Here is a 10,261-nt window from a genome sequence, read left to right as displayed (position 1 = left end):
TGTATTCCTTTGTGTTTTTTTTTCTATTGATGGATTTTGTGAAGATGTTGAAGAATATGGTTGATTCTATCAAATCCATGGGAGATATCTGCTATGATGCTGCATGAAGAATTGCTATTTTCTTTGTTTTGATGATCAAAGGAATGAAATAAAAGCTTGTTGATGTTACAAGATAGATTTTCTTGCAAGAGAATTCCCTTTTCCTTGGTGTTCCTCTTGGGTCTCCATGTTTTCGGTGCGCAGCAGGGGAAACTTGCCATCAACAACACCAGAAGAGGCTGAAAATGAAGGAAATGGCATTGCCAAGAGGAGAAGAATTCAATGGATGTTTGTAAAGTTCCTTCTTCCACTGAAGAGTTGGAATTTCTCATAATCAAAGCCACTTTCCACAAGAAGTTCATCCCACAATGGCGGAAACATATCACCATCATGATGCATATTTTATGTGGTGAACTGTATCCTCTTCCTGTTGAAGCAACAGAAACTTGCATCTTGGTGGCAAACTGTTTGGGAACAAACTGAAGAGCAAAAACAGAGAGAATGACCATCCATGGAAGATTTGGCATTCATTGAGAAGTTTCCAGACATCATCAAATGGGAGATTGTGAAGAAGCTTCAGGAGTCTTGGTCCGTAGAGGTTCACGAAGACAAGAAGGAAAAAAGTTGGAATTTGTTCGTGGATGCTCAAAACAAGATACATGGGATGCTTGGTGCACTGATAATCTTCTGTTTGTTCAATTAGCAACCCATTGGAAGTTGGTAGACAGAGTGTTTTTCACAACATACACTGTTGAAACCCTCAGAAGTTGGCATTATTATAATGACGCAACAACGATCCTAAGAAGAATGAGTTTTGATACTTTTAGAACAGAATATCTTCCCCTTTGTAGTGGTTTGAAAGCTGAATTCAAAGATGTTGAAAAGAAGAAAGTAAAGGAGATGTTGGCCAGAGAATCCCTCAGAGACTGAAGCCCTCTCTGATACTATCTTGTTGAGTCCAGAACAACTGGTTGAAGCCAACCCCCTGATGAATGACCCAATATAGAGGCAAGCGTTGGAACAAGTCCAGAGGTACGTGAGAAGAGAGAAGGAAAAAATCAAAGCTGAGAACGAGCTCGCAGCAGAAGCTTCCTTTGACGCCCTAAAAGCACTCTTTACAGAAGTCCCCATGGCGACTCAAGGTCCCCTTCCTAGTCAGATTCGTCCTGGAAATATTGATGATAGGCCAGCAAATGTAGTCCCATTGCTAGTTTTGAAGGGAAAGTACAATGAAGACCCTGATCTTCATGTAGCAGAGTTTATGGTAGCATGTGTGGCTAACAATGCTAGAACCCCTGAGCATTGGTTAGCAATATTCCTCGCCACTTTCAAGGGCGCGGCGTTTCAGTGGTATGAGAGACAAGCAGTAGGAACTTTTGGCACATGGGACGACCTAAAGTTGGCCTTCCTTACTAAATTCAGGCGTGAAGGTTTTGAAGAGAGGATGTGAGAGGAGTTCATGAACCTAAGTCAGTCCTCTGGAGAAAGAGTAGAAGCTTATGTCTTGCGAATGGAATCCATGCTGAAGAGATGGACTAACCATCATTTAGATGAAGGTATCCAGAAAGGAGTATTTCTCAGGGGGCCTACAACCAGAAGTTTGCAAGTTTGTGGAATTGAGAAGACTAGTCAATCTGCAAGCTGCAGTGGAAGGTACAAGATTGTATGACGAAGTTGAAGCAAGGCTGTCAATGACTCCAGGAAGAGGAGTCTTACCTCCTCCTATGCCTGGAATGGTGTACCCATCAAATGCGGTCCTAGGGACAGTTCCCTATCCCTATCCCCAGATGCAAAAAGTGCCACAGTATAGTGCACCTAATCCAGTGTGGTCACCACAGACGACAGCGCCTCAGATGATGGTTCAACCACAACAACAGTGACCTCAAATAGTTCCTCCAATGGAGACTCAACAATAATGGAATCCTACCAACTGGAATCAACAATCCCAAGTCTCAACAGAAGCTCTGAATTAGAGCCAGAACAGAGGACCTTCTAGATCTACCCAACCAGTGTATGCGGTAATTACAGAAGCTTTCCAAAACCCTACAACAAGCACTGCAGGAGGTGAAAATCTGAAGGACTACTTATCCAACTCAGTTGCAAGTATCAAGAAAGAGCTTCTAGATGTGATTACAGAGCAGTTACAGACGCTGAAGGTGAATACTGCCAATATATCCACTTCTGCAGGAGCCGGAAGAGATGTGATGTGGTTAAATACTTGGTGTGGAAAGTGTCATCAAGCGGGACATTTAGCCACTGAATGTACCCGAAAACCAACCATTCCTGGAGCCTTCTGCTCTTACTATTTGCGGAAGAACCATACAGAGGATATTTGCTCTCTAAAAGACATGCATGAACAAAGACAGGAGGATGAAAATGCAAGATTTAACTTGCTAGAATCTAAAATGACAACACAGGATATTGGACCCAAGCCTAGAGAGTTTGGTCCTAATTTTGGTCCAATGAGGTTTCCCTCTCAAAGTTACAGAGGACGACAGTCTGGCGGTGGTCAGAGATCCAAAGTGGAATGTTATAGGTGCGGAGAAAAGGGACATATCTCCCCAAATTGCCCAAACCCTAGACGATCAGTGGATTACAAGCCCTTATGCAGTCGATGCAAAGGAGAAGGCCACACTGCAAAGGACTGTCCCAGTCCAGCCCCTGTAAAGGCCAATGTCACTGATAGCCAATAGAAGGTACAAGAACATGCTTCCAATTTGGTCGAGGTGGAAGTTGCCGTTGTGACGCGCACCAAGAAGAAGGAACCAGTGGTTCAGAATGGAAATGACTCTCCTGCCAAGACTGTGAAGTTCAACCTACCTACAGAGGGACAGAGCAGTACAGAACAGAACAATACAGAGCACTACAGTGCCACAGAAGGCTGTAGAGACAATCCTAGAGACACGACCAGAGGCCCAAGAGATAGATGATACAAAAGCACTTCCAGAAATAGAAGAAGTGCCGATACAACAATTGTTAGAAGAAAAAGGAAAGATGAAAATGGATGTAGCCCCATTCCCCAGCCGGCTGGAGAAGCCTGTGGATCCTATTAAAGATTATGACGTGGTCAAAGACCTAGATACTTTTAAACCAAACTTAACATTCTGACAGTTTCTGATGCTGTCTCCCAGCTGCCGAAAGAGATTCAAAAGCATCTTGACACGAAGGTGTGGATTAAGGATTGCTCCTTCAATAGCGACCAAGACCAATAAGGCCTCGGAGCCTGTAAAGGAAGTCGATGTGGCTAATGCCTTCCTAGATCCTAGAATCCCAGAGATTAGTGTATGGATAGAAGGATGCTTTATTTCAGACGCATTGATTGATGGAGGCTCATCAGTAAACATAATGACGGATGTCACCATGAAGGTCTTAAGGTTGCAAGGAATTCAATCTACATAGTGGCTTATCAGATTGGCAGACCAAAGTAGAGTCAAACCGTTGGCCATCCTTCCATATGTAAAAACAACCCTTGTAGGAAGAGACTATTGGCTGACATATTTGGTGGCCAAACCAAATTCTTATGGGACCTCATACCCTCTGGTGTTGGGAAGACCTTGGCTTTTTGAAGCAAGAGCCAGGACGGAGTGGTTCAAAGGAACCCCAACCCTAGGCAGAGGACCCAATAAAGCGGTGTTAAAGCTGTATGGATCGCATAAAGGCAATGGATCCACATCCATTGAAGTCATAACTGACTCCTCTGACAAGGTAACAGATGGTACATCAGGAGATGAAGAGGTTGTTAAGCAAATCTTTCCTAAGAAAACAGAGGCACAGTCCCTAACAGTGGGCACTGTAAGCCAACTGCCAAGGGAAGTAAAATCCTTGACCATGGGTGAATATCTCCTACCTCAATTAGAATTAACTTCTGAAATCACCTCTGACAGTGAAATAGAAGCATGGATGTACTATTCTCCCTGTTACATGACGCAGGGACAGAGCAGAGACAGTAGAGAGACAGTACAGTTACAGAGCAGAGACAATACAGAGGCAGAGCAGATACAGAGCGGCTATAGAATGGAGATAGAGCGGATACAGAGACAGTTACAGAGATAGTAATAGATACAGAGCCAGAACCAGAACCAGAAGTAGAGTCAAAACTGGTGACAAAAGCAGAAGCAGATGTAGAGGCAGACGATCTGTTCTTCTCCTATAGAGCCTCTACAGCAGCAGAGACAGAGCCTCTAGAGGAAGAGAATGGAACTGATGAGGAAGAAAATGAAGTACGATATGGAAGTGTAGATGAAGAATTTCCTTTGGTAGGGGATGATCTGGTTGATGTCCCTACAGAGACCTTAGAGGCCGAATATCTTAGGGTACTGGATGGAATGACCATGGTTCCATTTTGAGAGCGGAATTTAGGAGACGGCAAGTGCTTAAAAATAGCTAAAAATTATGAATATCAAGGGAAAAATATTCAATGTCAAAGGTGGCGGCTCGATCTAGGACGATTTTAAGCGCCAAAGTGCTTTAAAGGCGCCCGAGCGACACTTGGTGATTTTTCATAATTTTTCAGACAGTCGTGCGGGTTGACACGAGCTACTGGCCAATGCGGGATGCTAAGCCGGACGCCCAGGATTTTTCAGAGCTCGATTCGGAGTCCGGACGGGAAAATGGCCAAGGAAACGGTCAAGATATGAAAAGGTGGACACTTGGGAGGCCAAATTTGAGCATGCCTTTTGAGTTTGGGACCCCCCCAAAAATTTTATGCACCTTATGAAGCAAAAAAACGTGGAGAGAGAATGAAGAGGCATGAAAAAACGTGGAAGAAGATGGCGCCCGAAAAATGCGCCATGAATGGATGAGAGGCATCATGGCTGCTGCAAACAACCCCCCCAATGGATTATGGGGCTTCATTCCCCTCTGTCTGTGGACTCTATCGCCGCCCTTCGCCCGTGGAATGATGGCCTGGTTTGAAATTTCTGATTCTAGTCTTTCTCTCTCCTCCCTCTCTCTCTTCTAAGAGGCAGTTCATGTGTGGGAAGGAGCAATGAAGAAAGAATGATGGAGACTTGTCCGGCATGGACCGGATTGCTACACGGGCTGAGAATGGTGATTTGTGATGTTGCTGGACATGAAGGGTTGCTGTTTTCCAAATCTACAGCCATGGACACAAAACCCGAAACACGCGTTTAAGCGGTAAACTAAAAAATTACAAAGAAAATTTAGTGTTTTATGCTTTTGATTGATGGAATGCCGTTCATATGGACTAAGATTTGATTATGTTGCTGATTCTTCTGAGTTCTTACTGTTTATAACTAGAAATTATGAAAAACATGCATTTCATGGCTCGAAATAATGTCAAGAAACCCGAAAACCATGAAAAATGGGGAAAAACAAGGGTTTTGGGCATATAAATGGGGAAAACCGTCGATACACATCAACTAATCTTTCAATTTTGTTGCAAATGAACTAAGGGCCACAGCCCACAAACTGGTTTCAATTTTCAGCAATTTAAAAAATACAAGAAAATGGAAGAAAATGGGGAAAAATGATAAAAACACCATGAAAAATAAGGGAAAAATACATTTGGGGCTACGAAAAATATAGAAAAATAGGATTTATGTTTGTTGATGTATAGCAAGGCTGGGGCATGAAGTTATGCTTCAGTTCAGCCTTGTTTATATGTTGTAGTGTGTGTTTCCTTCCTTTCTCCACATAAAAATGGCAAGGAAACCCTGAAAGAAATGAATGCAATGATGCACTATCAACGGGGGAGGGTAGAGTTGTGGAAAAAATGGTTAAATGCCGCTGAGCATGAGGAATAATTTGCTGATTTTATATGCATTGCATCTAGGACGGAATAATAATGATAAAAATTAAAACCTAGTAGCACGAAGATCACTTCGGTGCTAGGTGTTGCAGCGAAGCACAAAGCGGTTAGAAAGAAAAGCATGAAAGAGATGTTTTGCACTTGCACGCTGCTGGTTTTTTAAAATGTTTGAGCACTAGGCATCCACCTCTTTGCATGATCATTTAGAGGAAATTAAAAGTATCAGAGTCAGCTCCTGGATATGCATAGCAATTGTCTTCAGTAGGCCCTTGACCCACCGTTGAGAGCGTGAGGTTCCTATGCTGTAGGCTAGTCGAGGGTTATAGGGGAAGTCAAGTAAGGACAATGGTACATTCCTGGATACGTTTATTTGGTACCTTGAGTGACGTTTGTGCGAAATGTCTAAATGTTGAGCGGCGCATCGAGGGGCCAATCCCCAAGGTGTAGGAGAGTCGCAGAGGGTTGACGGCATTCAGCCGTAGGAGGAACCCCATGTGTATGTGATTCGAGCCTTTTGGCTATGTGAAAGGGACTCCCTCTGAGGAGCAATATTGGGTTAGGATCAGTTGGACTACAACGTATTACAAACGCAATGTTTAGGAAGGCAGAGATTTTGATAGACGCTCCTGGCCGCGAGGCCGAGGGGTTGTCTTGTGCATAGTGACGAGGTCCGGCTAGTGCATGAGCCAGTGCCGGCCCGTTTTTAGGTCCATCAGTGGTGCGTCTGCCGGGAGCTGCTTAAAAGTGGCGGTTCTCGAATCCTGGTTGTTTAAGGACCAACTAGTAGTTTATGCCAGAGGATACTGAGCTTGATCCGTTATTTATTGATAAGCATCGTCTAGCAGAAATCCAAAAGCAAGAAAGAGACGAAAGAGCTAGGCGACGTGCTGAAATTTTTAGGAGATATTCCCCTAAGCGTAGCGGTGCTGAACCCTTACGAGGGAGTGGATCTAGTGGTCTTAGGACCCCAAGCAGTAAGTTAGGAGAAGGTGGAAGCTCTAGTGCTCCCCTTCTTTCCTTAAGCCAGTCCACGTCAATTGCGGGAGGTGTAACCCCACCGTTCCCTATTCCTCGTGCAAACCCAATCCTCGTCATGGCGCAGCCTATTGCAATTCCAGCAGGAACGACGGATTTGCCGGCTCTAGGCTACCCGCTACCCATTTTTAATGGGTTAGTTGAGGAAGATGCGGAACTCCACATTAGGGAGTTTCAAAAGCTGATGTTTAACTGTCGCATTCAAGAAGAAGGGCATTTAATGATGTTCTTCAACATGACTCTCAAAGGAAGAGCCGCTATATGGTATCATGGTTTAGAAGCCGGAACCATATTGAACATTGATGCATTTTATGGAGCTTTTCGAAGGGAGTTTGCCCCTGAAAGGGGTGGGCAATATTGGTTGCGTGTACTCAACGTGACCCGCCAAGATCCACACGAGGATATTCGTGCTTATGCGAAGAAGATAAAAGAGGTCTTCCGTAAGTTGGACACCTCTATTCCTATCCCCGCAGCTGCCCAATTGCAATATTTCCTACATGGTTTGGACTTTAATATCCAATTACAGTTGAGTAGTGTCCCCTTGGGGGATATAGATACTGCCATTACACGAGCACAAGAGGTGGAATCCCGACTACAAGCAGCCTATGCTTCTAGAGGCAATTCGAACATGGGTTTAGTATTGGGAAACAATATGGCAATAGCCAATGGCAGTAGTGGCCAAGGGATAGCGATGGCTAACCCTAATGGGAGAGGGAACATGATACAGAATGTCCCTTTATTACCAACTCCCCCTAGCATGTCGATGCCTACGGGCAGTCAAATGGCTCCAAGTAGTGGAGGCCAGGCGGTCAATTCTAACACCATGCCTGCAGCTCAACAGCCTGTGCCTAATCGAATTGTTAGGCCGATTGAACGACATGGAAATGACCAAGGCTATGAGTCGAGTTCTTCCAATGTTCTTGGCGAGGTTAAGGACATGATGAAGCATTATACCGACATGATTACGGAGCAGTATCGACAAATAGCTGTTGATGTCAACTTCCTTAAAAAACAACAAAATTTGATAGGAAGTAGATACCCGGAGGAGGGTGCACCGTCGAGGTTTAGTTGCAAATGGTGTGGCGGGCAGCACTATCCAAGAAATTGCCCAAATGTTAAGTGCGATATTTGTGGAAAATCCGGCCATCTAGCGGCTACTTGCTGGAGTAAGATCAGTTCCCTCCAGCGGGGTAGTCGGCAACCAGGGCCTGTTAATCATCGTGCCCAAGGAAATGATTCCCAGCGAGAGGATGGGCCTAAACAAATACTTCAACGACCAAAGACTACAGTGGAAGAGCTACCAAGTGGAAGTGGGGTTAGTTTGATTGAGGCTGTACGCGTTAATGATACTGAAACCTCTAATCTACGAGCTGTCCTTACAAGAGGTAAAAAGGGTAGAGAAGCCGACATGGATAAGCCTGTCGACGGAAACCCTAAACAAGGCGACAAAGGAACGCAAGTTTTGGATCCTGCCCTAGAAGGGGGACCTTTGAAGCCCGTAGAGAGTAAAGCCGATAAGGAAGCACCAAAGAAGAAGGTGAAAGTTAGGAAAGAGGCAATGAAGCCAGTTCAGCGACCTAAAGAGCGGATGGTTTGGCGTGAAAAGCGAGCCCTATCGAACTATCATGAATTCGATTTGGCGGGCTCTCTTTGCGAAGTCAAGCCGGATGTGAACCTTTTGCAGCTTATTAAGCTTTCCCCAGGAGTACGTAAGGAATTTAGAAAGATCCTACGTACCGGGTATATTGTAGAACCTTTGGGTATTGCGCGAGTTGGTGATGACTGGTTCGAGCATGCTGAGAAGCATTGCCCAAGGGTTGCAGCCTATGTCGATGGGATATTAGTAGATTATGCCATTGTCGACACGGGATCATCTGTTAACATTATGAGTTCTGAACTGATGGAAAGGTTGGGTCTTGCGATTCAGAAAGATACTTCCACAATTCTCAGAATGGCAGATGACAGTTTGAGACAGCCGGAAGGCTGCATTACTAAGGTCCATGTCACTGTTGCAAATGTAGAATGCCTGTTGGACTTTAGGGTGATTCGTTTTGCAGGGCGGCCAAGTTACCAAGTATTACTTGGACGACCTTGGATCTTGCAAGCGGATTGCCAAGTGGATATACCCGCCGGTCGATTGTTATTCGGCAGAGGTGCCCAGCGTGTGGTGGTTGATGCTTATCCTGAGTCCCCGCAGAGTGAGAGAGCTCCTCTATCTTCTACAGAATTGGAGACATTAGAAGATTTATCTGCTAGTGAGACATCATCGAGTGATGAGTCCAAAGAGGGATCCACCACGGAGGACATCTATCAGATCACTTTGAACGAGCCGATAGAGGCCCAAGATCGTATAAGAGATGCAGATGTTATCGAGCTAGACCTTGGTACGCTTGATGATTCGCGGCCAATCAAACTAGGGTCTATGCTCAGTACAGCAGAAAGGGAGGACTATGTGGCCTTGATCCAGGAATTCCGTGATATCTTTGCCTGGAGTTATGATGAGTTGAGAGGCATCCCTCCCAGTCTTGCTGTTCATACAATTCCGTTGAAAGAGGGCAGTCGTCCTGTACGGCAGAAAGTCAGGCGTATGCCTTTCGAATTAAGGGACGGGTTGTTTGAAGAGTTACAGAAGCTTCGAAAAGCGGGTTTGATTTTCCCTGTACAACACACGGAATGGTGTTCGCCAGTTGTGATTAGAAAGAAGAAGAATAATCAGATCCGTTTATGTGTAGACTTTAGAGAGCTGAATAAGCAGACAGTTAAGGACTACTACCCATTGCCATTTATTGACCAGATTTTGGATCAATTAGCGGGTAGGGAGATATATTCGTTTATGGATTGCTTTGCAGGATACAACCAAATGGCAATTGCAGAAGAGGACAAGTTGAAAACAACTTTCATCACTGTATTTGGCACTTTTGCGTACCATGTGATGGCCTTTGGTTTATGCAATGCGCCTGGTTCGTGGCAACGAACAGCCGATAAGACATTCGGTGACATATCCCCTGAAGAGTTGAGGGTGTTTATTGATGACTTAGGGGCCGCCACCGTGAGAGAAAGGCAGTTGATCATTTTGAGAAAATGCTTTGAGCGCTGTCGACAATTTTGCATCGCCCTAAACCCACGGAAGTGCGTTTTTGGAGTACCTTATGGGCTATTGTTGGGTCATGTGGTTAGTTCGGTAGGAATTGCGACAGACCCCGAAAAGGTCAAAGTTATAATTGCCATGGGTCCACCACGCACTCCGAAAGAAGTTCATAGCTTTCTGTCTTCGGTTGGTTACTACCGTAGATTCATTAACGCCTTAGCAGAAAGAACGTTGCCACTTACAAATTTATTGTCCTTTAGCTGTTCGTTTGTATGGGGTGACCCTTGTAAGGTAGCATTTGAGGATGTGAAACAAGAGCTAGCCAGAGC

This window comes from Lygodium microphyllum, chromosome 28 (genome assembly GCF_053477565.2).
Source record: "Lygodium microphyllum isolate KBCC chromosome 28, Lygodium_microphyllum_v1.1.10, whole genome shotgun sequence".
Classification (NCBI taxonomy): domain Eukaryota; kingdom Viridiplantae; phylum Streptophyta; class Polypodiopsida; order Schizaeales; family Lygodiaceae; genus Lygodium; species Lygodium microphyllum.
Note: the sequence above shows the minus strand (reverse complement) of the source record.